Below are 27,213 nucleotides of genomic sequence, written 5' to 3'. Positions count from 1 at the left end.
AGCCGGTACTCCTGGTGGAAAGCTATATGACAGTGGCTTTCGTCCCATGGTCCAGCGTTGCCCAGGACCACCATTTGGAAAAAACAAAACTATTTAAATGAGTCCTGGTTGGGACCAGAAGGCTACTGGGAGAGAACAAAGTGGAACATACATTGCCCATAAAGGAGAGGAAAGAATAAAGACATGGGAAAACCAGGAATCCAGGAATGTAGTGAATAGAAACACAGAGGAGGACTTAAATAGAAAAGAGAGAGAGAGAGAGAGAGAGAGAGAGAGAGAGAGAGATTGAGAAAATCGACCAAACAATTGAAACCAACTCAGTTTGACAAGGAGAAAATGCAGTAAAGGAAGTAGGAAAAGAAAAACAACAACAACGTGCTATATGGTTTTTATTGCTCTGCTTTTTATGAAGGTTTCCTGCCAAAATATTAAACACATGCAATCATGAATTACATATTGTTTATAAAACTAAATAAAATATACACAGAATGACCAAAGAAATGGTCATTGCATTTTACTTATAATCAATAATGCCTCATGATAGAGGCATCTGTAAGATTGTATTTAAACATTACTTGAAAGGAAGAAACAACAAACGTTCTTTGACACATAGAACAGATATTAGTATATTACTCATATAAGCATATGACTTTAACTTTACACTTTATTTTATTTCTGGGGTATTTTCAAGTTTTGTCCTTAATGAACCTCTTATATGATGATAGGGAAATGCAAGCTGGTTGAGAATTAATTATAAGAAAATAGAGGCAGGGGATTATATGGAGTGATGCCTATTTTTAGCTTCGCAACCCTAAAACTACACATCTGATATTTTAAAATGAGAATCAAATACAATTCTCTTGGACGCCTGCCTCAGCAACTGCTTCACACATGATCATTTTGGCCACAGCTCTGCTCTAGCATGTCTTTACATGACAGTTTTTTCTTCCTGTTTTCAAGCATCACCTACTTCCCCCGTCTCTCTGGACCCCTGTAGGCATATTGTGGTCTGGCCCTTACCTCACGGCCCTGTAATTATGTTGTGTGCGGGAAGCAGGATGGAAAAGATGGCATCTGTAGACACGTCTGCCAGCAAATGAGTGAAAATGTGCCTTCACTTGCCTTATGCATTGGGAATATCTCTGATGGAAAAGAAAACAAAAAATACACACACACACACACACACACACACACACACACACACACACACAACCTCTGTCATGCTGTCAGGGCAGCCAAACTCAGTGTGATTTGCGGTGCATATGTCAGCTCCCTCCCTCTGCAGTGCCTGGAGGCAGATTTAAGTTCAGTACTCAAATGTAACTGGAAGTCCTCGCTCTGAAAATAAGGGAAATGTACCCATTTTACTCCTTTCTCTATTTATCAGGAGTATCTGAAAATTCTCAACTGTTTCTATTTATATGTCCGTATTCTGTATTTTATCATTTTAAAGTTTCCCGTAATCACCAGGCAATGGTTCAACATAATATTGCTGTAGCTTGAGCAGTCACTTCTAGCAAGAAGATGTTACATGAATGATCCTGTGACCTTTAGGAATGCGGAAACTATAAACACCAACTGTTTCCAGTAGAAAGAGTATTTCCTTTCACTATAAAGAAAAGTTTAATGTTCACATATTGAGTGTCAAATAATGGAAAACCCATCTGAAGCTTGGAGGGAAATTGTCCTGCATATGTTGTTATAATGTCTGAAGTTATCCATTGAATTTATCCATAAAATTCTCTGTGACTACAGTGAATGAACCATCCTGAATTTTAAAAACAAGTTGGTACAATTTCTAGTAAATATGGTAGATAGAGCTGACATGTTCAGGTTACCTTCCTGCTGAAAACACCTAGAAGTACAGGATGAAATCAAACAAAATGATTTCCCTAACGCATAACTGAGTTCAAATTATAGAAAGGAACGTTTCCAGGGACTGTGAAAGAAGCAGGCACCAGAACCTACAGTGGCAAGAATTGAAGTGCAGGAGACCACACAGCCCAAAGCCCAGGCAGCGCCTTTGGGGATCCTGATGTGTTACTGGGCTCTGGTGGAAACTGGTGTCTGCTCAGCCAGATGATGGGTAACATCAGATTCAACAGGGCCTAAAATCGGAAGGTGCCCTGAACAGCCAATTATAAAATGGAAGTGATATTATCTGGGCTCAGGATCAAGAGAGTCCAGAGGACCCAGGCCTCTGTGACACCTTCCTCTGTTACACTCCTGTCTGCCCCTCAGCTCACACCTATGGCATCATTTGGGAGAGGCATTCTTGGCTTGGTATGTTGGTACAAGGTAAAAATGGAATGCTTCGCCACTACAGCCCAGCTCAGGGTGTCTCAGGACTGTGGAAAAGGGAAACCCCTCTGATGAACAGACTCAGGTGATGAGCTTCACCATCCACTTCGTGTGGAAAGAGAAGGGACCAAAGATAAAGATATACATGGACTCAAAGACAGTGGCAGATGGCTGAGCTGACTAGTCGGGGTCCTGGAAGACGTAAGATTCAAATAATGGCATAAGGAGGATGGGTAACGAGTCATGTGCATGGGCCTATGTGACTGGGCACAAAGTGAGTGGTCACCCACTTCTGGATGAGAAAGAACACCAACTACACAAGATAACCAATAAGCTGAAGAAGATATTTGCTAATCAGTATGCCAAAAACTCTTGGAAAATCCTGCCTTACATGCCAAGGCTGTCAGACATTTGCCATTTTAAAATTCTTCCTTCCTCTGGGAGGAGATAAAACATGGGTACTAGCATTTCTAGAAGCATCATACACAAAGCCATCACTATTTCATCCCAAGAGATAATTCATACAAAATACAAGCAGAGAAAGACTAGAGGCATGTCATTCACACATCTCCATCTTTATTCAGAAGAATAGTTCCTGCTTGCTTCTTTACATGTTTCTATTAAGAAAAGCCCACTTCTCAGTGCCCCTAATAAGAAAAGAACAGTTACAACTGGATTTCATCTCTGTCAGTCATTCTGACTTTTTATAAAAAGGGCATTTGGACACCTTCTCTGAGTAGGAAACAGTTGCAAGGTCATGTCCACCAAATGACAGCCTTCCTTTCAGTCCACCTCTTGTAAGATGGGCTGGCTCGTAACTATGCAGACTTCTGAAATACAAGAAGGAACTTTAGCATCAGAAGTGGAGAAAACAGTGTAGTTAATACCTATAATGATCTAATATTATCTTGCTTATAAAACAAAAGAGATTTGTTTGAAAAACCTTTAGGTTGACTTTTGTCCCCTGTGTTAATTTATAGCTCACTGCTTTATAAAAGAACCAACTAATTAATTTGTGTCTGACACGGAGGAGGGCATCACCCCTTCTTGTCAAGCAATCCTAAAGTATCCATATAACCTACAAAATCTCATTGCCAAGAGTACTTGAAGAGCTCTTACAAATAAAGAAGATAAAGGAAACCCAACAGAGAAGATGGGGACACAATTCACAGAAGAGGAAAATCTCAATGGTCAAAAAACACATAAAGTGATGTTCACCTTCAGTAATAATCAGAGAAATGCAAATTAAGACAGTGGTAAAATGTTAGTCATACTTTACTGAGTATTAGCAAGGTTGTGGGGGAATGAGAATTCCCATACAGTTCTGGTAGATGCGTAATCACTTTGGAGAACAATTTAGTAACAGCCAGTAAGTTGAAGCTTTGCATTCCACACATACACTAGAAATACGATCATACAAGTGCACATGAAGTCTACAACAATATTTTTAGTCACATTGTTGTCATAGGAAAAAAGACCTGAAAACAACCTAAATGTCCATCAATTGGGGAATAGAAAGATAATTTAATGCATTCCTAGATGGAAAATTATATAGTAATTTAAAATATGAATGAACTAGTTCTACAAGCATCAAAATAGGCAAATCTTGGAAACACAATGTTGAGTGTAAACAGCAAAATACTATTTATGTAATCATTTTAAATACCCCAAACAGCACAGAGAAATAAGGTTGAAATAAAGCAGAAGAGACACCAGGCCTGTGCCATGGTGACTGCAGTTCTGGGCCAGAGGGGATGGGTGGTGCTCAGGAAGCCAACCTGCCCCAGCTCTGTGTGGGTTGAGGGGATGTGGCTGTGGCTGTGGATGTGAGACAACCACAGGGAGTAGGTGGACTGGTGAGAAGTAAAGCACGTGTTCTGGGTTAGATGGGACTTGGGTGAGGAGGAAGGAGTTGGGCCCCGAATTTTAGGCTCTCCGGATCCAGCTGAGCAAGGGCTGGTGAAGGGGACAGCCTCTGGGCTGAGCATCAAAACTCCACCAGGGGAAGGTGTGAGCGCTGACTTATTAGGACCTTCCCCTCACATCCCCTCCCTACCTTCGCCTTCCTCTCCTCCCCTCCTATCCCCTCCTTCTTGTCCCCTTCCTCTCCTCCTCTCCCTTCCCCTCCACCACTTCTCCCCTCCTGCATCACTCTCCTGCCTCCTGGCCTTCCACTCCTCTTCCTCACTCAGGAATCCTCTTTTCCTTTCTCCAAGTTTTCATCACGAGCATCTCTGTTTTGTCTACATTACAGTATTCATGTCTAATCAATTTATTTGCTCTATTTGTTTATTAAGAGGCTGAGGTTCTTAACAGTCTCTTAAATTGGTTTAATTATTTTCATATCACTAGAAATTAAAATAATTTTTAATAATTTTGTGGATTCCAATTCCCTCACTCTAGCCCTGTCAGTGGCTTCTGAGGAGAACATGAGCTTTTCTTTTAACATATACTTTATTTCAAGTATTTTCTAAAAATAGTAATCCATCAAATATCAACTGTGTGCCAACCATTGTGTGGGTTCAGTACTTTACATGAATTATTTCATTTAATTCTTATTAAAAAACACAAGCATATAAGGTAGCTTATCCCCATGTTACAGGTTCCTCTCATCTCATAAATGTGAAAACTAAGGTTTAAAGGGGTTAAGTAACTTAAGTAAGTTCTAGAAAATGGCCTAGCAGAAATTTAAATCCCGCAGCTTCCAGAGCTCAGGCTATGAGGGAAGAATGGTTCCTGACAAGATGTCTGATCAGGACTCTTGAGCATATTATTTCACTCAATTTTGTAAGTTTCAGGAAGTCTTATGTTCTACTAAATTTAGGATTTTGTGCCTTTTCCGTATACGTGTTCAGATGTTAAATTTTCAACAGCCAAACAGAATTTTATTTTGACGGTGTTGTATCACACTCAAATATGGAAAGCTATGTTATGGACTAAACATCAAACATCTAATAAATAACCTCTCTCTCTCTCTCTCTCTCTCTCTCTCTCTCTCTCTCTCTCTCCCACACACACTCACTCACTCACTCACTCACAGACACCCACACTTCCGTATCTACTAACCTAAATCAGCAGGTTAAAGGGTTTCTCAGAGACTCCCCTCAGCATTAAGGACGATAATTGCTACTCTAGCAGTTACTGGAGGATCAAAGAACCGCCCACAGAGCAGGGCTTCGTTTCATCTTCCACAGACCAAACACGAATACTGCCCATCCCCCACCAACCATCTCCCCCTCTCAAGCTGCCACATTGGACCAATTCACTTTCCTCTCCCCAACATGCTCGCCCCACCCCTGAAATAGCTCTGTGCCAAAAATAAACATGCAGAAAAATGCTTGCAGAATGAATGGAGAAAGGTAACTTCACTATCATTATGTTTTCCTTCTAATTACCATGGTTTGTCTAAGGATGTGCTTGTTTGTTTATGGTAGTGATTCAGAGACCATCCTCACAGGGTCCCCCCCACCCAGTCTGTCTCCCAGGAGCTGAGGCGGGAATCCTATGGCCTTGTCATCCCTGCAGCACTAAAGGCCCTGGGCACAAATCACTCACCGCCACCCCATTACCCCTCCCCCATCCTTATGTGCCACCTGAAATCACAGGGCTTTCACTTGGGAAACTTCCTCATTTTGCTGGAGAGCAGGGCTATGAAAAAGGGGCCCCTTTTTCTGGGTGAAGACATCATCCCCTGGGGATGGCACAAGAACAGAAGGGGCCTTCTGTTGTGCGTTGCAAAGTGGAGTTGACACAACCAGGGAGATTCAGTCACCCTCATGTTATAAAATGTCTGCCTGGAGTGGGTGAATGAGGTGGTCTCTACACTTTAGGGGGCCCCAGCAAAGTCAGTCCAAATTCCATGAAGAGGAAAAATCAGATGAGACTAAATGGCAGGTCAAGGAGCACCTTACAGTGAAGAGATGGAGAGTCTCAGAGGAGAGACTCCCTGGGGAGCCTGGGTCAAGGTGACTGAATGATACTTCCCTGGTACCCCAGATGGAACAACAAGGGCCCCCTACCAAACTGGGTGCCCGTGCATCGCAATACTCAGCTTGTGTCTTCAGTAAGACACTGTGTGTCTCCGAACTGCATCCCACTGTCATTCAGGTGTCCACTTCCTCCCCACCCCACTTTCTACTGCCATCCCAGACGGTCAGGCTCTGCTCTCCAGGCCCAGTCACTAATTGGGAGCAAGGGCCTGGCCCAACAGTCACACTTGCATCCCTGCCCTGGGCTCCTGCAGTCAGCTGAGCCCTGTTCTCAGACCAGCCTCTGCTGCCAAAATGGGGCTACATGTTTTCAAGCCCTACTCCAAAACAATGTTTCTGAAACCCATCCCCACCTTTCCACATTTGCGTCAATCCCTCTGGTCCAGGGTTTGTCTCCTAACAGTTCACCATTCCAGGCTCCGCTCTCAAATCTAATGGAAACCACTGCTACATGCAATCTTTTCCAAGGATGGTCTGTGCATTCCTGTCCCCTGCTCAAATGCCCTCAATGACCCCCCATTAAAGACTGTGCTATTTGTGTTATGTCAAGGGTCCTAGAGTGGAGGAATGTAATGGAAATATCAACCTGAGTTCTAATTTGTTCAGTCTTTCTGTCTGGACAAGTGGGCTTGACTCACAGGGCCCAAATGGCAGAAAGGTCCTAAGAACTTGGGAACAAGACACAGACCAAATGCACAGGGGCAGGCTTTTGGCCATGGAGATTGACTCCTGAGCTCTGGGTGAGCAATACCTATGCGTAGACAGGGTGCTGAGTGAGAGAAGAATGGACTTTCCCAGGGGCCAGACAGTCAGACGGCACCAGCTTGTTCTGGGAACGATGGTTAGAGGATATTTGAGTACATACAGGGCAGCGTCACCTCAATTGTCTTCCATCCAAAATTCCTCATCCCTCCTGTGTCTTCTAGTGTCAGGTTTCTGGAATAACAAGTGAAGGGAAGGGAAGATGAGATAAGTGAGTGAAGTGGAAGATGAGAAGCACGGGGCTGCTGTCGCACAGGCGATCACCTGACACAGGGCATTCCTCCATTGCAGTCCGCCAGAGGCGGAGAAGCCAAGTCCTCACCATGGAAGCAGCAACCTGAGTGGCAGAGGCAGCCATGGATGGTGACATCCGCACTGCAAGCCCAGGACACTCTGAGAGTCCTAGGAAAGGCCAAGGCTCAAAGGAGAAAGAGAGGAAAGAGATTGCCGTTGAGTTCACACGCGAGATACTCCAGGGGTCTCTTGAAAAGAGAGGCAAGTTTATAGGCAGATGCTCTTCCAGTTAAGCTCGAAGTTAGTTCCAGTTTGGTGACAGCTATTCCTCATTTACATAATCAGGCTAGTAACCTGAGGGAATGTTGGCTATAGTTGAGGAACTCATAAAAAGAAAGTCCCCTGTCATTAGCCCCTCAGACCCAACATGATGTGTTCAGCTCTCAGTGAACACACCTCAAACTCGCAGCCATCATGACTTTCGTGATGCTATATTTAGCTGGGGCGCCCTTCCTTCCTCCACTTTTCTGGCTTTAGTTTTAAAAAGATTACCCATCCTTCAGGGCCTAACTTAAATACCATCTCTTACATAAAGCCTTCCTTGATTGCCTCAGTTCTAAGTGATGTTTTTCTCTCCTGAATTCACATGACCCTTTCTACTTGCGTTATGATTCCTACCACCTCCCACTTGGTGATGGAACTATTTGTGTGGGTCTCAGGTGGCTAAATCCTTTGGGTACTTTTAGTTGTCATCTTACTTGATCTCTCAATAGTATTTAATACTATTGACTGTATTCTCCTTCTTGGAATATTCATCCCTTTGGGCGTCTGTATATGTATATGTGCATATGTATATGTATATATAATGTATATACATATGCCACCTTGTAAGTTTCCTTCACATTCATGATATCATTTTGATTCTTGATTAATATCTATGTTTCCTATAAGACTTAGCTTTAGGGAGCAAACATGTCCCTGTTTCTCATTCATGTTTCCTTAGCACTTACGTCTACTGTGTAATGGGCAGTGGGCATCAATTAATATTTGTAGAATAAAGTGATGGATGCTTGATGCCTGCTGCTAAGTGAATAAGCTCTTGTAGACATGTGAAAGCAGGTGGGTAAGCAGGTGTAGTGAGCCTGCCAGCGATGAGGAAAGAGAACGCAAATGGGAACTGCCCAGGGAAAGAGCACCCCAGTGGGGAGACAGAAGCCTGGAGAGCAGCAGGGCGAGACCATGCCTAACTGAAAGTCACACTGATAAGGGGAAGTAGGATGAGACACGATCATGGGGCAGTGTGTTTGTAGATAGCTATTCGCTTGGCTGGGCTGTTTGGTTGAGAATGGAGTGGAAAGTCCCAGGTGATATTTTCTAGTGCCGCAGATAAGCATTTATTACCTAATCAAAGAGCTTCTCACATGTGTGTGATGTGTATCACATATAAAATTAAAGAGTAAGATGTGGTGTGGGCTTGTTGTATTCAGTGTAGAATGACATAATTCTGCTATGTAATCTTAGGAGGGGTGATTCTCATGCTATGATTGCATGTTAAAACTTTAGAAGGAAATGTGACCTAGCACTGTTGGAAAATTAATAAGGCCAGGACAGAGAAGCATCAGTCTCTGTAATCTATCTGTGCCAGGAGATTTTTATGTGTTACAAACAGTACACACCACCTGGACATGGAGTCAAGAACAAAACAATAAAAGGTTTGTTTTTTAAAATGTAATAAGTATAGTGCACTTAATTTATGCCACTTCTGCCACTTCCTAAGTCTATGGTCTCATTTACCGTTTCTGTGTCTCAAATTGGGGTAATACGTTTTGTTAGGAAGATTACACAGATAATAATAATACATTGAGGGTCATATAAACAGTGCCTGGTCCAACATAAACAATCAAAAAGTTAGCTGTTTTTATTTTTTAATGTTTTATTATAACTACATCTCGGGCCCTTTCTAGGAACTGAGGCTACAGTTGTGAAGAAGACAGATAAGATAAGACTCTCATGAAGTTTCAATTGCAGTTATGGTGGAGACAAATTAGTATATAAACCAATAAACGAGATCATTTCAGAGAGGGAGAGATGCAAAGAAGGATGATGGGGTGGAGTGTTCTTGGGGACAGAGGCCACTTTCAAAAAGGCAGTCCAGAAAGTCCTCTCTGAGGAGATGACAGCTGAGCTGAGACCTGAATGATGGGAGACATACAAAGAATCCTCGTAACGGCATTCCAGACAAGATGCACAGCAAGTGCAAAGGCCCTGAGGCAGCACTGAGTTGAAGTGTTAGAGGCAGGAAAACGCAGTGTGGCTGGAATGTGGTGAGAAAGGAGGAAGGTGGTATGAAATGAGGGAAGATGCAATAAGATGGAGAAAACCATCAGCCTGGACTGACCCAAGAGCAAATGGTCAGAATCTTGATGGGACATTCCTGCTAGTACCTTGGAGACTATAATTCAGCAGAGTGTGACTTTTAGGTAATTAGGAGTCAGGGCCCTGAGCTTAGAGGAAGAAACTGCTGGTGCTGAGGTGGAGTCTTACTTGTGTACCTGGCCCCAGAGGAACCATGCCTCTGAAGGCAAGGCCTCTCTGTTGGCCTCAGTCGTTCTCCCTACCTGATGTGGCAAATATAGCTGGTTACCTATCCAGTGTCCATTCCCTCTTTCTTCCTTGTTAGCAGAAGCTTGATATTGTTTGCAGCAGCCAGAGCCTGTGAAACGGGGTTAGTCTAACACCCTCAAACACTCCTGTAAATTGTGGTAACAGGGTGCCTAGGACCACAGCCCCAGGAAAGCATCTCTCTTAGGTGTGAGAAGGAAAACCATTCTCCCCACACCCAGCCTGACAGAGACCTGAAACCAGCCGTTACTGTCGACCTTCACACGGCTTTGCTACCTCACTGTCTTCATTAGTATGACCGCAGCTTTGCAGGACTGAACTTCACAAAAGTCTCATCAACTCTTCAGTGGAAAGCATCAACAGACAGTTTTCACCCCAAATTCGTTGCATTCTTCCTCTCAGAATCCTTACCTTGCTGTTTCCACTGAGCTTACTTTTAACCACTTTCCAATTCTCAAAAAATTCTGATGTCACCTTTGCTGCCCAGGCCAAGCTCTGTGGAGGGGTGTTTTCCTGACCATGGCAAACAAGCCACTCTGCTTTGTCTTATCGTAGGTCCCATCGGGAATGCTCAGTGAGCCAGCCTGTGGTAGGCCTTTCAGCAGAAGGTTTGCCTAATGTTATCTATAAGTAACCACATACAAATCATAACTGTATTTCAAAAGCTCAAGATTTCTACGAGGATAAAAGAGGTCTGATTCTAAGGAGTGCAGACAAATACACATCGACTTTTGGCCAGTCCTTCAAAATCTGTTCAAATGCCTTTTACAAGAAAATCAGGTTATAAATCTAGTGCAGTTTCCAGAGGTTTTTAGTTACAGACCAGATGCCACAAGTCCTTTAAAAACATATTTTTCTTAAAGCTCAAAATCATCAACAACATAGGCTTCTATCTTCCTTAAATCAGGATAAATAACAACTACTAACAAATAAAAGATACTACAAATAAATTGATCATTATTATTTTCTATGCTATTAGGATCAGTAAAGCATGTTAACAACCTAACATTTTCTAATTATTTCTACATTTGGAGTTCTGTACAATGGTGAATTATTATTTACGTATAATTATTGTTTGGTTGATAACTAATTCATCAAATTAGTTGATTTTATCAATAGACCAAGGTTCCATGGTCATGGCAGGTTTTACATTTCTTTGCAAAATATCACCTAACGTCATCTGAAAACAAAACAAAAAAAAATCAAGAAAGAAATCTTGACAACTGCTTTTATAATATACAACAAGCTCAGATCACTGAGTATTTTACTCTGTGAGGCAAACTCGTGAGTGAGAGCCTGGGGTGAGGGAGAAAGCCTGGGAGACGGGGGGCTGAGGTGCAGTCCTGGGTCCACTGCTATCAAGCTGTCAGAACCCAGGCATGGGACAAACACTTTATGTAAATTATCTTATCATCAATGCCCTGTGACCTCAGCACTACTTAACGTGCGTTGTACTGAAGAAAAAATTTAGGCATAAAGACCTTAAATAATACACTGACAATCACACAGCCCAGTAAGTGCTAGAACTAGAATTCTGGCGGAGGCCATCTAACAAGTAACACTTGTTAGCGGTAGTGACCTGGCGGTGGCAGAGGAGAAGGAGAGAAAGCCAAGTGAACAAGGTCTAGGTGGCCCCTGGGGAGATGGTGGGTAGGCTGGGGGGCTCATGTTACACATTGCATCAAACTCCAGAACAAATTCGAGGAGCAAAGATAAGATGCCTCCTTGTTTCCAGCTGTGAGACTTGGGCCAGACCCAGAAGCTGCCACTGTGTCCTGCAGCAGGCTCGTATTGAACATGCCGTGTCAAGGAGGTCTTGTTAATAATGCAGGCTCGTAACACAAGCAGGATGTCAGTTTTGCAGAGACGCCTGCCACCACCCAGCTCCCCTGGCTGAACACACACGGAGGAAGGATGACAGCAAGATATCCAAGACCGTAGGTGAGCGGAAGGCAGCCAGCTGCCAAGAGTGAGGATTCCAGTCGGAGGATGCGGAGGATGCGAGGAACAAAGTCCAAGGAGACCGCAAAGCTGAGGACGTGGGGATGTGGCAGATGCCAAGAGATGGTGAGGAAACGTCAGTCAGGAATGGGCCACCTACTAAAAGGAACCCAAAGAAAAAGGCAGAACGGTAAAGAGCAGCCGGTAAATACTGGGGAAGGGCCATGAAGCAAACAGTGGGAAAACAGATGAGCAGGGATTAGAAGAGATGATTCCCTGGAAGGGAGAACGATTTACCTGGAGACGAAGTCATTGGGACAGAAAAGAACCCCCGAGCAGGGTGTGCTGTGTGTGACGTGGTTCTGAAATGACAGTCACATGATGACTGGGGAGCACCCCTTATCCCATGTTAGAAGTAGGACGGGGTGTCTCTGCTCCCACTATCACTGGCCTCCTATGCGTGGTGATGAAGCTACACGACAGTGAAGACCACGGTGATGTCACTGCATCTCCAGGACTCAGCACGAGGCCTGGGAGGTGGCACATGCTCAATTAATATTTATTTCTTGGATAAAACAGGAAGGGACGGAGGTAGGGAGGTAGAGAAGGAAGGGAAGCTGTGACTCAGGGACATCAAGCTATACCTGGCTAGCCAAACTGACCAATCTATATAGAAATGGCCTCCTGCCTCTTCTTTCCCCTCCACCTCCTCTCCCGGCACACATACAGCAGTCCCATGCCATCTGCTCAAACATGAAACAGGGCCAAACAACGTAAAGTGTGCATAACAAAGCACTATGGAGGCTTTGGGGAGCCTTCCCCCCCACCCCCACACCTCCTGGGTCATCCATCAGTGCACTAGGTCAGTTTCTGCAGTCTCTGCTGTCTGCACAGCTGTCCTGAACTTGACCTCTGGACCTTGGGAGTCTTCAAAGCACAACGCAGCCAATGAGCTGGTTTAACACTCACTCATAAGTTCTCCACTGAACCCAGTGACACACCAGGAGTTGATGGGGCCTCCTCTCTTCCAACAAATACTGCTCCTGCTCCCCACAGAGGAACACCCCTGGAATTATGATCAAGGGGAAGAGACAGGGGGCAGTGGTAGTGGGTTGTTGTCTTGTGTTTCAGTCAGGATAATTATATATATATATATATATATTATTACCATGGGTCTTCTGAACTGGTTGAGCAAAAAGCAAGAAAGGGGTCAAAGGTGGCCAGTTCCAGCAGCCTCTGGGGCACATCTCAGGAACCCCTAGGGTCCAGTGGCAGAAGCCTCCTAGTTCTGGGAATGTATAATGTGCAAACCCTCTGAAAGAGCTGCTTTCTTAGTCTTGACAGTCAGAGAAGAGGGAGACTTTTCTGACCAGGAAGACCCAGAGTTTGGGACTATCCATTCCAGTCAGTTTTTCTAAATAATTTTGTATTAATTATTATAAGATACACTAACTTGAGTCTGAGTCCCTATTTTTTAAAGGACTCCTACACACTTGACTTGGAATTCCCAATTGCAGAAAATTATCCTAAATCATTTACCTTCATGCTGTGGCTAACTCAATGGCAAGCATTTCCCTGTACAAACTCCCCTGGCAAGCCCTCAAAATAAAAGAGAAAGAGAAATGGCCGAAGGAGAGAGAGAAGATTTCCTTGAGGGCATTTGAGGAAATTGCTAGGCCTGGATTGGAAGCACCACCTTTTATCTCATGAATAGAAAAAAGGGAAAAGCCCACCTCTAAGGCAGAGTACCCCACGTGTGAACTGGCACACCAACCCCTTCAGCCCCCAGGAGCCAGAAAGCATCCCCTGGGCAGGGATCACCTCATATTTGCACCATTCTGATGTCCAAATATTACAGCTTCCCCCGGAGACAAACATGGAAAAGTACAGCAAGTGCTGTCCAATACCCAGTTGCTACACCTTGGAAAACAAACAGGAGAATCCCCCGACCAACAAGCACAGTGCCAGGTCTACAGCAGGCACTCAACAACTATGTGTTCAGTCAGTGAAAGGATGAATGAATTAAATTCTTCATCTCTGGGTTCATTTTGGACACCAGCTGGTAGAAACCCAGTCCCGAACATCTTTCAGATCCAGTCAACTGAGTTATGAAAAAGTGAGAGAGAGAGAAAAAAAAAGTGACACCAAATGAAATCAGGAGCTGGCGCAGAAAGTGTGAACTGACTGGGCTTCCCTGGTAATGAAGTGGACCCGATGCCTGGCGACTGGGGCGATGACAGCGTGCGACTGGCCTGCCCCGCGGTGGGTGCGTGGGAGGCCGGGCAGCCCTCAGGATGCTGCTGCAGGGCGTGCTGCCACCTTATCAAGATTTCCAGGCCACAGAAGATTTCTCACATGCCGGTGCGGGCATTCCCCAGCCACCCAGCCACGGCCTCACCCTGCCGGCGGCCCTGCACGGTCGTCCCCCTTCCTGGCTAACCACACGCTGCTGTCCTCTCCAGAGACCCTGCATCTTTCCTGCGCCTCTCTTGGTGTTGCAACAGCTGCCTCATATCCCCACTGCTCAGAGAGGGAGGCCCCCAGCAGAAGTATTAGGCGTTCTCCAGGGCAGCGTGGGTTTGCTCGAGCCTGATGATTTCTGGTCGCTCGCTGTCACTGGGCCTCTATAGAGCACGTCGTATGTCATGAAAGATCCGGCCTCACTAGCGAGAGTGCATGTCTGCCTCGGGTGCAGTGGTGAGGGCCGGCCTTTGTGTGGGCAGTGAAGGCGGGGGAGTCTTTTTTTTTTTTGTTAAGATACTTGGAGATTCCTGCTTTCTCCACCCACCTCAGTGGCTCATGTTGGTTATGCAGGTTCCAGAAGGTTCCAGAAGCTATGCAGGTAGTGACCTACAGCTTTTCACAGAACAAGCACAAAATAAAAACAAAATCAAAACAACTCTTTTGAGGTCTAGACCAAAAATCCGATGGAGCTTAATTTGGTATTTTAAGGCCTCTAGTTCTATGTTTTCCTGAGCTATCCCTCTCTTTCACCTGGTATAGGAAGCGTCAGTGCACATGACCAGCTCCATGTACGACCTCTGATTTCCAGACGGCTGCGTCTCATCTCAGGCCCTGCTCTTTGAAGCCTTAAGTTCTGGGTTGCATCCCTGCATTCTGGGCTTGTGCCAGGGGTGGGGTCCTCAGCCAGGGGCCATTTTTGCCATCCTCTTGATTCAGGTGGCTGTAGCTCAGGCAGTCATAAACCCTCTGATTCACTTTTGAAGAACCACAAACAGTTGTTAAGTAGCAAATTAGCCTTTGAAAGAGCTGGCTTTGAGAACGGAGGCGATAACAGCAGCTTGTCTCTGACATTCTCCTCTCAGGTTGTCTGTCCAGCCCACTCTCTTTTCCATATCCCCTGCTCTCCACAGCTGACCCTGCCTGCTTTCCACATCCTTCCTCCTCTGCCACCTCCGCCTGCATTTCTCTCAACACCTCCCTTGCCCTTCTGCCTCCCCTCCCCCCGTCCACCCTGCCTGCTCTTAAACCCACCATAGCAAGTAATACAGGTGTCAGTTTTGACACATGGACTGTTTAGTTATGAACAATGTTACTTGATTCTTAAAATGAGGTAGGGGGAAACTTCTATACTATTTTTTTTTAAAAGGAAAATGAATCTTCCAAGCAGCCACTTTGTTGTAGCTGTTTACCTCAGTGCTACCTTCCCTGGACCTCTAATGGGAAATCAGTGTGGAGAAAACCGCCCACCCCTTGCTGGGGTGATGGGAAGACATCATTAGGGCTGTGCCTGTGCCAGGAGAGCTGAGACGGCAGAACAGGTGAAAAGTCCTGGACATAAAATATGGGACAGGGTCTCCCTGAGCATCACACTTGTCTAGAAAGCACCCCCATTCCTCTAGGCTAGGTCACTGGACACTTCTTAAGTAGAGAGTGTCTCGTCCTTAGCACTTTGCTAAGGAGAGGGGTTGAGGATTAACTGAGTCACACACCTCTTAGGCTCAGTTCCACTGAAGTCAACCATTTCTAGCTCTCTGTCCTCCCACCCAGCCTGTGGTAAGATTGTACTCCTAGACTCCTTGCAGCTGTGTGGGCCCAGTGACAATTCCAGCCAATCAGTGTGTGAAGTGATGTGTGGGTCTCCCAGGCTGAAGTATTTAAATGCCAGTGTGAGAAGTTCCACAGTTTTCTTCCCCTCTACCACAGATGCATGGCGGTTGCTCTTTTAGCCTGGATTCTAGAGAAAGGACAATGTAGAATTGAGCCTTTAGCCAATCAGTGATGGATAGGTAGTGTGAGAAATACACCTTGTTTTACAGTCACTGAGTTTTAGGGGTTGTTACTGCAACATAAACCTAAGAGATTTGGAGGAAAGGTTCCTATGTTACGAGAAGGAAAAAGAGAGAAAGGAGGGAAGGAAGGAAGGAAGAAAGGAAATTCCAAACTGCATATTCACCAGAGGAGACCAAGGCTGGGGAACGCCTCCAGGCCCACCAGGCCCACATAGCTTCACAGAGTGAGCGATGGCGTGCAGGTAGACTTTCCACTTCACACCTAAGTTAGCTTCTCTGTTTGACCAAAGGTGCCAAGGCCTTGGCTTTCGCTCACATCCTTTTAGGGGACATGTCATATATTGATTTTTGCTTAGCTTTTATTTAGCAATTTTCAAAATGAACTTCTATTGGACCTCTACTGTTTTCTGCTTTATGTAATAGAGAGTTTTGAGGGAGAAAGTCCTAACTAAGTATTTTCATCTGGCTGAAGATAAAGACAATTTTCTTATGTCAAAGCTTAGTGCTGTGATGATCCCCGTGTGTCGTATTCCTGCTGTCTCCTTATTGGGAGGAGGGCGTAAAGCAGGGAGCAGGGGAGAGGCAGCTGCAGCTTGCAACGCTCCAACCCCCACCCTCCCCCACAATATATTAGAAGAAGATAATCTCTGTGGGTGGGTGAGGAGGAGATGCTTGGGCTAAACCAACCTATGTAACGCCAATGTCTCATCGATACAAATGATTTCCTTCTCAACATCACCTTAGTAGTCAACTTTTCCATTATTGCCCAGCTTTATCTTTGTGTCAGCATAAAAAAATATCATCATGAGGTAAAAGGTGCATGATATCCACATAAGTGCACACTGTCAGGAGGTTTCACTGCTGTAAACTTGCCCTCACATTCCCCCCATTTCCGTCTGGTCGATGCTTACATTCGGGTACTTCGGGTGCCTGGCAACGCTGTGCACGATGTGGTAGCACACACAGGGGGAGGCAAGAGGTGATAGCCCAGGGGAATCCCCGGCAAAAGGGCAGATCTGCCAAGGACCGTTATCAGATGCTGTGGAGGGGTGTGAGGTGACTCAGACCTGTGAAAAGCATTATTCATTTATAACCATGCTTCCCTTTAGCACAAAGCATGCCCTTGAAGTGCTGTGTCTAAACAAAGTTCTGCAATCCAGTCCTGTTTGAAATGGGTTAGACCAGCTTGCTATTCAAAGGATTCCTATAAAGCATCCTTTACCTATCAAAGACATCATTCATTCATTCATTTATTCGTTCATTCATTCATTCAACAAACATGTATTTACTCAGGACTTTGAGCAGGACACTGGGTCAGGCATTGGGAACATGGGGGAAAAGAAGACATTTTCCTGTAGCGAGGAGCTTCAGAAGATTACACAGCCACTGCAAGAAAAATATAGGGGTGCTAACTGATCTTTTGCAAAAAGTGGTCTTCAGAGATAATTGCTTACAACACATTAGTGACTAAATAGAATAGGTTCTTGAGGGCAGCTGCCCCTCCTCGCTGACCTACACTCCCGCCATCGATATCAGTTTGTTCTTCCAGGGGAGGATCTCCTACCTCTTCCCCTAAAAGGTTTAGTTTTCATTTTGGTTTGATCCATTTTCATTGTTGTTTTCTTGTAGACTATGTGAAGAACGATGTGTTCTGTTCAGCTTGAATCCCAAGCACATCTGGGAAAATTACCCTTTGAAGAGAGAGCAGGAGATAAGAGCATCTAGTTTATGAAAAAAGATCATTAGAGACATCTCATTAACATATAAGTCTCTGCCTGTTTACAGTCGGGTACCTAAAAGAGTTAAGAGAGAGCAATTAGCAGAAGGTTGAAAGATTAAGCAGAATGCAGATCTAGCTCTTTTGCTGCTGAATGTCCGACCTGTTAGTACCAGACACCAACACTTAAGGACCTGATGTGATACCATAATTGCTTGAGAAGACCAGCCAGCCACTTGGTGGTAAGGTGATTATACCAGATCCACACCCCACCCCCAGGTGGGGATGGGGCAGCCATCTGTCCTTCCTGAGATTGATATGTGTTCCTAGTATGTGTGTACCTTCTCTGCCCACAACGCCGTGGCCAGCCCACCATCTGAGAGCTCCCTAGTGTCTGATTTGTTGACATGAGATCACACATCATATCACCTCAGACCTAGGGACCCATGTTACAGCAAAGGAGGTACTACAATGGCCTGTGACTTCAGGAGCCATTGTACTTTTCATACACTGCACCATCTGGAGGCTGCCAGCGTGGGAGTGTCCGAAAGGCCTCTACAGGGCCCAGCTAAGGGGCCAAGTTTGAGATAAAGTCATCATTCAAGATGCACCGTATACTTATCCAAGTCCCTTATCTAAGTGACCCCACTAGAGAATTTGTGCTTCCTATGCCTTAAAAGTACAATAACCAGAGGCAATCAGAGCCTGACAAAAACTTGGTAACCAAAGGCTCAGATTCTCTGGGGGGAATTTCAGGGTTATCCCACTTGGCAAGCCACCTAGACCAGCCAAACTGCCATCCTTGAAGATGAATATCAATCATGCCTCAGGGCAGGCCGCATCAGGGACTGCAGCTGTCCCACCATCCCCCCATTGTAAATCTTTTTCTTTTTCTTTTTCTTTTTTTCAATTGAGAGGAAAATCAGGTGAGTGTAGGGTAAGCCACCACTTTGAAGAATCAGTGACAGGCCAGAGGGAATTGAGTCTGGAGCATGAGTGGATCTGAGCAGTGTGAGAGGTAGATTGCAAGAGAGGCTGTCAATGCCTCATCCATAGACCCTCAGCACCCACCGCCCCCGTGCTCGCCCAGTGCCTCTCACTGCAGGCACCTGCTGCTGAGAGCTTTGTTTGGATTTAGGAGCTCGCTTGGCCCATGCCCAGGGCAAGCCAGGGGTGCTCTGGAATCGACGCACCTGGACACAGGCTTCAATGAAGAGTAGCAAGTGGTATGATTGGGAAAAGAGCTTAGAGAACATATAACAAAGAAACCTAAACTTCCCTGGTGCCCAGGAAAAGCCTCTCTGAGCCATGAAGGAGGAGCAGAAGGGTGTTGCCAGGCACCTAGGTAAGATGGAAGCCACCGTACATGCAAGGAAACGGCAGGAGCACAGACTGGGAGACAGAGCAGCAAGAGAAACAGGCGGCGGTCATACCATGAAGGGTCTTGGGATCCTTGTTTTGGAATCTCAATTATTTCCTAAGAGCAATAGAAATCCGTTGAAGGGTTTGTCGCAGAAGATGACATGATCCAACTGATGTGTTGAGAGATGACTCCGGCTATAGTAAGAAGAATGGATTTGAGGGAACACGACTAGAGACAGGAAGAGCAGCGCGTCCATTAGCATATGGATATGAGTCAGGTGTACAGGGACATGCTGTGACCAGTGATGCAGTAATTCAATCCACTGTCGAGGGATGGAAGGTTCTAAAGGGAATGTAAAATATGAGAAGAGCAGACAGCCCAGCCCACGGATACAGATATTGAAGGAAAAAGTAGAAGCGCAGGAGACCACAAAGAAAACCAAGGAAGAATAGCTGGAGAGGTAGATGAAAAACTAGAATAGGACGGCAACCAGGGAACCCGAGGGAAGAGTATTTGGTCAGCAGTATGAAATGCTGTATAAGAGGATAAGCAAGAGAGGTCTCATGCACTGCTCCTGGCAGAATAAAATAATACAAACTTTTCGGAAAATAATTGATCATGTGTGTCAAGAACCATAACCCAATTCCTGAGAATTTATTCAGAGGAAGCAATTCAAGTGGAGGGAAAAAACCTATTTATATAACTATGATGATATTATTTATAATGGTAAAAAAATAGATAGTAAAATATCTTTAATGCCCCTGAGAATTGACTCAGTAAGTTATAAGACAAACTTAATGAAATATTTTACAACCATTAAGTATTATAATTATGACTGCCATGAAGCAGCATTAAAATGTATATAAAATAACATCAAATGAAAAAGCAAAATGCAAGATTCTATGCATATAGATAAAGATTGGAAGAACATGGAAAATGAAAATACTTCAAATGTTACAGAAGTGGAATTGCAAAGTTCTTTTTTTTAAAATTATTCTCAGTATTACTGTTATACTCTTTATAGACAATAAATTACAATCAGGACGGGGAAAAATATACTGTGGAGTAACTTTACAATAGATAGAAAAACCTAGTACAATGCCAAGTAACTTGTTGTGTGAGTAAGAATGAAAGAACAAAGTATAAATCTTGCCACCTATAACAGGGGTATGTGGAAGTATTTATTGCTTACTGGACCAACGAGGGTCAGACAACTTAATATATACTTAATGCTCAATTAAAGAGAATAAATGTCCAAATAGCCCTTAGTGTGAAAACTATTTACTCTGGGAAGCTATGAAAATAAAAGGAAATTGAATTAATTGCAGCATAATATTCACTACATTCATATAATAGTATTCACAATAGATTCCACACACTCTCCCACTTACAGGGAAAGGAGAAAGGGAATTAACAGTTTTTGAGTGCCAGCATGTGCCAAGAATGCTTCTCGTCACTCACACACAAGCTAATAGCAACCCAGGAAGCCTGAGAACCCCTCTAGTGCACAAGCATCAGATTCCATCGTCTGTACCTGCTTTGCTCTCCCCTTCTCAGCTCCCCATCAAGGAACTAAGCAAATTTCAGTGGTCATCTGCACAACTGGAAGGAACAAGACTGCCTAACCTAGTGCACACATAGCTTTGTTTCCTTCACTTACCTAATCTCAAAGTCAGGGTTGTATTGCCACCTCTTCCCTTTATACTTAAACTCCCCCTTTCGCTCATCTTAGCTCTGCCATTATAGTTCTGAAATTCATTCACGCGTGAACCTACGGCTGAATCTCTGTTGTGTAACGTTCCTTTATTCTGCTACTTAATCTTCTCACCTATGTATGGCATTTGAGCTCCACGTCTACTACAACGCTGTGGGACGACGTCAGGTCACGTCTAGTTGACTACATACGAAGGAGGGTTTCATTCTGTCCCTTGACAGTCACATCCTTGTTTATTCACTTTTCTAATAACTCTATTAGGATGTTTATAAGATGACGTGTTTTTCATTGTTTCCCTCACCCCAAAGAAAGAGAGAGTAAGTTTCTCTAATGGGCTTTGTAACTTCCATCCTTGATTTTTATTGCTAATGGACTCTCCAGTAATATAAAATGACTGATGAGTGCAGTCAGAGAAAAGCAGAAAAATCAATACCTATCCAGACTCCATATTAGTTAAAAGCAGGTGAGAAGCTGAGGCTGGCAGACAATAGAATTTCCTCTGGCTCCCAGGTATCTGAAAGGAGGAAAAATTACCTCAGATGGGCTATAAACACAGGCTGTTGGAACAAGAGACTATCAAAATAGTTTGAGTATTTCTCAAAAATCTGTGAGACCTGTGTCCAGCAGAGGGCAGTGGTACCTGTACGCAGTGACCCCAGGATCTCCCAAGTAGTTACCGCTCCCGGCTTCTCACCTTCCAATGGACCATGCTGAGTTGACTCTGCAAAATCCAGAGCACACCTTTGGTCAGACATGGTCATTGTTAGCAGAGCCTCAGCAGTGACATGTTCACATCTGATAAGCAAGGTTCTAAATAGCAGACATGCTAAGCATTGTACATGTATCATCTCATTTAGTCTTCACAACAACCCTATGATATGGGTACTAATATTATCATCATCTGCATTACAGATTAGGAAAATAAGTTTGCTTGGCCAATGGCATCCAGCCAGTGGTTAGAACTGCTATTGGAATTGGTTCTACCGCACAACCCAAGAGCTTAGCCCCCATGCTATCAATGGCAGGCCTTCTTATCTGTTCCATTCCCATGTACCATTTATTAGCTTACCCTCTTGACAGCAGGAACCACAAGTTACTCATCCTTCCATCCATCTGCAGCTAACAGAGAGCTCTGCGTATGGTCGGTACTCAATAAATAATTTTTACTGATGCATCAATCAAAAGGGCTTTAGTATGTCTTCTTACAATACTGTGGTGTGTGGAGTAGGTTAAACATACTCCCCAGTTTGTCTTCATTTACAATCTAAGACAGGCAAACAGTGATGACACAGATGAACCTATTGAAGACATAGACAAGTAAGGAACAAACGTGAGCTACAACCTAACTGGTTGCAGTATTTCAGTATTTAGGAGATATATATATATATATATATATATATATATATATATATATATATATATATGCCAAGGACAAAAGGCTAAGATGATTTTCTGTTTGTTTCTTTAAGCTTCCCGCTCTACTACTCCCAGATTTCTTGAAACCTTCCACGAAAGCCCAGATTAGTTACAACTTCTGATCATGGTCTCCAGAATTTTCTGCCAGCTGCCACCCCCAGTACAGGATGGGTTTGGGTGGGTTTCTGCACCCAGACTTCCCTTTCAAGATTTCAGCCAACCACCCCTCTCTTAGTATCTCTCAGAGTTTAATGCCACTCACCCCAGAATATTCACCCTCATCCCCCTTCTTATCACAGGCAATGAGACCGAATCCATGCCTATCTATCATTTCTTATCCTTAAGTTATAGTTAAGACTATGTAGATATGTGCATTTTAATGTGTCTACATGTCATCCCTTTTATCATCTCTATCACTAGCAGGGCTTTTATACCAATTAACTAATACAGTGCCATAGCCTTAAAACATGGCTAAGTGAAGTAATCATGTGTAGAATCAGGACATATTTTTATACTTTAAAGAACTCGAGAACTCTATATTACAGTTTCCCCCAAAATAAGACCGTGTCTTATATTAATTTTTGCTCCAAAAGATGCATTAGGGCATATTTTCAGGGGATGTCTTATTTTTTCACGTACAACAATCAACATTTATTCAAATACAGTCATGTCATCTTCTTCTGGAACATCATCATAACGTACTAAATGCGTCTGTCTGGCTGACGATCTTAACTGGGGCTTATTTTCGGGATAGGTTTTATTTTGGGGGAAACATGGTATAATTACGTCTAGGAGTAGAGTTTAAGAGTAGAGAATTGAATGATTGTTTCTCAAACTGGGGCTCACAGATGATATTCAGAGGTCCTAAAGCGCTCTAGGAGAAATTTTAATTTTGTGTTTTTATTCTATTTCATGAAAATTAATATAAGCATATTCTGGACGATGGTTACCAATGAATGGCTGTAGAGCATAGTGGTTAAGCTCCTGGTTTTAGAACAGACTACCTGTGTTTACATCTGGCTTTGCCCCTTACTAGCTGTGTAACCTTGGGAATTCTCAGTACCTTAGTTTCCTCACCTGTACAATGGAGCTACTACTTCATAGGATAGTAGTGAGGGTTACATGGATTAAAACACATAAAGCACTTGGGACAGTGTCTGGTACACAGTAAGCACTGTATAAATGTTCCTCATTATTATTATTATTATTATTTAAAGATTTTATTGGGGAAGGGGAATAGGACTTTATTGGGGGAACAGTGTGTATTTCCAGGACTTTTTTCCCAAGTCAAGTTGTTGTCCTTTCAATCTTAGTTGTGGAGGACGCAGCCCAGCTCCAGGTCCAGTTGCTGTTGCTAGTTGTAGGGGGCACAGCCCACCATCCCTTGCAGGAGTCGAACTGGCAACCTTGTGGTTGAGAGGACTAACTCCAACCAACTGAGCCATCTGGGAGCTCAGTGGCAGCTCAGCTCAAGGTGCCATGTTCAATCTTAGTTGCAGGGGGCACAGCCCACCATCCCTTGCAGGAGTCGAACTGGCAACCTTGTGGTTGAGAGGACTAACTCCAACCAACTGAGCCATCTGGGAGCTCAGTGGCAGCTCAGTTCAAGGTGCCCTGTTCAATCTTAGTTGCAGGGGGCGGAGCCCACCATCCCTTGCAGGACTCGAGGAATTGAACTGGCAACCTTGTGGTTGAGAGCCCACTGGCCCATGTGGGAATCGAACTGGCAGCCTTTGGAGTTAGGAGCATGGAGCTCTAACTGCCTGAGCCACTGGGCCGGCCCTCCTCATTATTTTAATTATTACAAATAAATGGCATATGATTTCAAAGTTTGTGTTTGCCTGTACATTTATAACCACATAGTCACCAAGTAATACTACTTGAACTTCACAGCAGTGAGAGAAAAGAAGGAGCCCAGATACATAAGTAATGTGTTCACACCAAGTGAAATCTAAATGCTATCACAATATGTTCGACAATGATGGATTTTTTTAGGAGTTTGAATGGAGAAAAGGAGTGGGAGAATTGAGTCACTCACAAAAGCTCGCAGTAGTAGAGAAATACTGAACTCAAAAGAATGTGAATCACAGAGGGCAACACCATATTCCTGTGGCAAGAGGCATTTTGTTCTCAGCAAAACCTCATCTGTCAATATTGAATTTCAATTTTCTTTATGTTTAATTTTATTTGTACTTAGTTTGTAAATTTCTTTTGAAAATTTTATAAGAGCTTTAAGCATGAGTTTATGTCTCATTTTTGTCTATTTAAATAATATTATTTTAGATTAACACTGGAACTCCCAAGGATTTTTTCTTTGAAAAATTTTATTTTAAAAGATCCCTAAGTTACTCAAGTTTAAAAACACTGCACTAATTGCTATGGTCTCTCCCTTTGGTTTGGTTGGTTGACCATCAATGAACCAAGTTCATTTAGGTCCAAGGTTTGCTCTGCTTCTGACATTTCCTCCTATTCATGCGAAATTTGAAGCATATATATGCACACTAATACACCCTGACCACTTCCTTATTATCATTTTGTGCTTATTTAACTTCAAAGTCATTTAACTTTTAATATTTGAAAATGTGCCTACCCCTTGGAAAAGCATGTCTTACACACTATATATTCATCCAAATATTCAAAATATACAAACAAAACAGCAAACAGCAGATTGTAGAGTATGCTCCTGAAGAAATAAAAAAACAAACCAAAAAAAAAACAAAAACAAAAAAAACAGTCTATCTACACATCCCATAGCCTCTATGCTTTTCATGAAGAGAATTCTGCTAGGAAGGCCCCTAAACAAACTTGACTTCCAGCTCTAAGTGATACCAGAGGTTGGCTGAGGTAACAAGTCCAAGGTCATGATCACTCAGAGTCCTTCCTCATGCCTCACAATTTGACTTCACTTGAAAGGCCCCCCAAAATATAAGAAATGGGGCCACCTCCACTTTTTAGTCTACTTTGTGCTTTTACTTTTTCACTTCCATACATGCATACCAAGTGTTCTGGTGCTGCAGAGGAAGAATTGTATTTACAGAGGCTTTGAAGCTTTAATTAACTGGTCTAAATTGTTGAATAAGTGACTGTGTCCCTAGGGATCAAACCCCAGTTGAATAAGAGGAAAGAAGCTAAGTGCCTGACTGAGACAAATTCCTAGGAGTAAAGTCTAATTAGTGGCTCTTTCTTTACCCAAGTAGCAAAGGACTATTGATGTCACCATAAAACTTAAGAGTTTTCCTGAAGTAGTGAGGAAAGGAGATGTGTGATCAGTCATTTTCAACATGAAGAAGGCAAGCCAGGGGTGATATTCAAATTAGTTCACAACTGGGAAGGAAAAGGGGTCCTACAGCCAAGCCAGTTTCCCCAAAGGCCCCAGCTGTGCCAGCTGCTAACCCCTCAGTTGTTACACCATGGGGGTGGTCCAGGTGGTCCCAGGGAGGGGCACCCAAGGGGCTCAGAACACAGTTATTTACCAGCCAATGGGAAAATATTACACTATTTTACAGCTACAGCTATATTAATGTATGCTGGAGAAATATCAACCTGAATTTACCATTCCTTGGGCCCCAAGTTGTAAGAGTGTGAGTTGGTGAAACAAAGAGGCTTGAGGTAGGCCTTGGCTCAGAATAGGGGTTTAGAAATTTGTTTATTTTCCACTAGGCCATGAGAACAGGAGCATCTTTCAACACTAGGCATTTCTGACTAAATGCTTAAAGAAGGCAACCTCAACATAGCGGGTGTGTCAGAATCTACCTTATTTTGAGGACAAGAGCTTGGATTCCTGCTGAAGTGTCATTACTGCTGAACAGACTGTGGGTTGTAAACTACATTTGAAATGCAGAGTTGGTCTTTCAGTGAAGGTTCCCTCTTATATATTGAAGCAAATTTTAAAGCATTTGCTTTGTGTATTTTTTCATGCATGCTCTCTAGCTAATATCAAGCTAGTCACAAAAATAAATACTCATCAATCAATGGAAGATGAAAACCAGTGTTTTTCTGGGGTAACTTTAATTTGCTACAGGCATAGAAACATACGGTTTTTTCACCTCTCTTGCCAGTAGCAGTCATTTTAAGATGGGGTGTCAAGGGAGAGGTAAGTATGCTCATGAAAGGGAGAAGCCAGGGTAAGCTTCTGTTTGAAAGAGAAGTCAGTGCTTTTATGAATGGGAGGGTGGGTGTTCCAAAGATAATTACTTTTTGATCTGAATGATTGAAGGAAATGACTTTTCTGAACCAACCTTGCAAATAATTAAATCAGTCAGGGCACAATTCCTTTCTCATGACACGGTTCACCCATCAATCCCACCCCCAGCTCCTACTCTTCCCACATGGACTTCGAATTTGCACAGAACAGTCCATTTCCACTTTCGTAACCATACAGAATAACAACAAAGGACCGCAAACCAGCGCTCACCAAATCTGAAGGGGTAACCTAACATGAGCATTACTCCAAATCACTTGTCACCTAAATAGTTTTCAGTCCGGGCAAAGTTTTTACGCTTTTAAAAATGAAGTTCCTCAAGTCATGTGATGTGAAACAGTCATCCAAGCTTGTCATTTAATGGAAACGAAGCATAGGAAATTGCAAAGATGGAGATCTTTGAGTCAAACAGCCATTTAACCACAAGAAGGGAAGTGAGGCAAATTCTCCGCATCTCCATCTTGTGAATTCTATGGGGAAAGTTTATCAAGAATACCTCCCCTACCCTCACAAGGGATGGGGAACAATGGCTCCGGTACAGAAAAGCCCCCCCCTCCAAGTTTGCAGTTAGAGCTACTCATCCCCCACCCCTACCCTACTCCCACTCCCCAGGAGGGAGAGGGGACGGAAGGAGGTTGGGAGGAGAGGAGATTGGGAGGGAATACAGTGCAGAAAAGTTACCTACACCCAGGTCTAAGAA

The 27,213-nt window shown here is 43.7% G+C and overlaps 1 long non-coding RNA gene across 12 annotated transcripts in view; it reads right to left on the bottom strand.

Moving 5' to 3' along the window:
- LOC109453526 (uncharacterized) overlaps positions 1-27,213 on the bottom strand; it is a 125,938-nt gene that overhangs the window by 19,009 nt on the left and 79,716 nt on the right. For 2 of the 12 annotated variants that reach the window (XR_012496673.1, XR_012496680.1), the window contains exons 3-7: positions 21,966-22,194; positions 21,511-21,617; positions 21,330-21,410; positions 14,638-17,793; positions 2,856-7,226 (exon numbers count right to left, since the gene is read on the bottom strand). The exons of 2 other annotated variants lie outside the window; for them this stretch is intronic. This is a non-coding gene — a long non-coding RNA (uncharacterized LOC109453526). Of the gene's footprint in view, positions 1-376; positions 7,227-14,637; positions 17,794-19,252; positions 20,024-21,329; positions 21,411-21,510; positions 21,618-21,965; positions 22,195-27,213 lie in introns of those variants that run through there. 8 more of the 12 variants (XR_012496679.1, XR_012496675.1, XR_012496676.1 and 5 more) reach the window with 8 other exon arrangements.

The sequence above is a fragment of the Rhinolophus sinicus genome, linkage group LG05 (genome assembly GCF_036562045.2).
Source record: "Rhinolophus sinicus isolate RSC01 linkage group LG05, ASM3656204v1, whole genome shotgun sequence".
NCBI lineage: Eukaryota > Metazoa > Chordata > Mammalia > Chiroptera > Rhinolophidae > Rhinolophus > Rhinolophus sinicus.
Note: the sequence above shows the minus strand (reverse complement) of the source record. Positions and strands in the feature narration are given on the sequence as shown.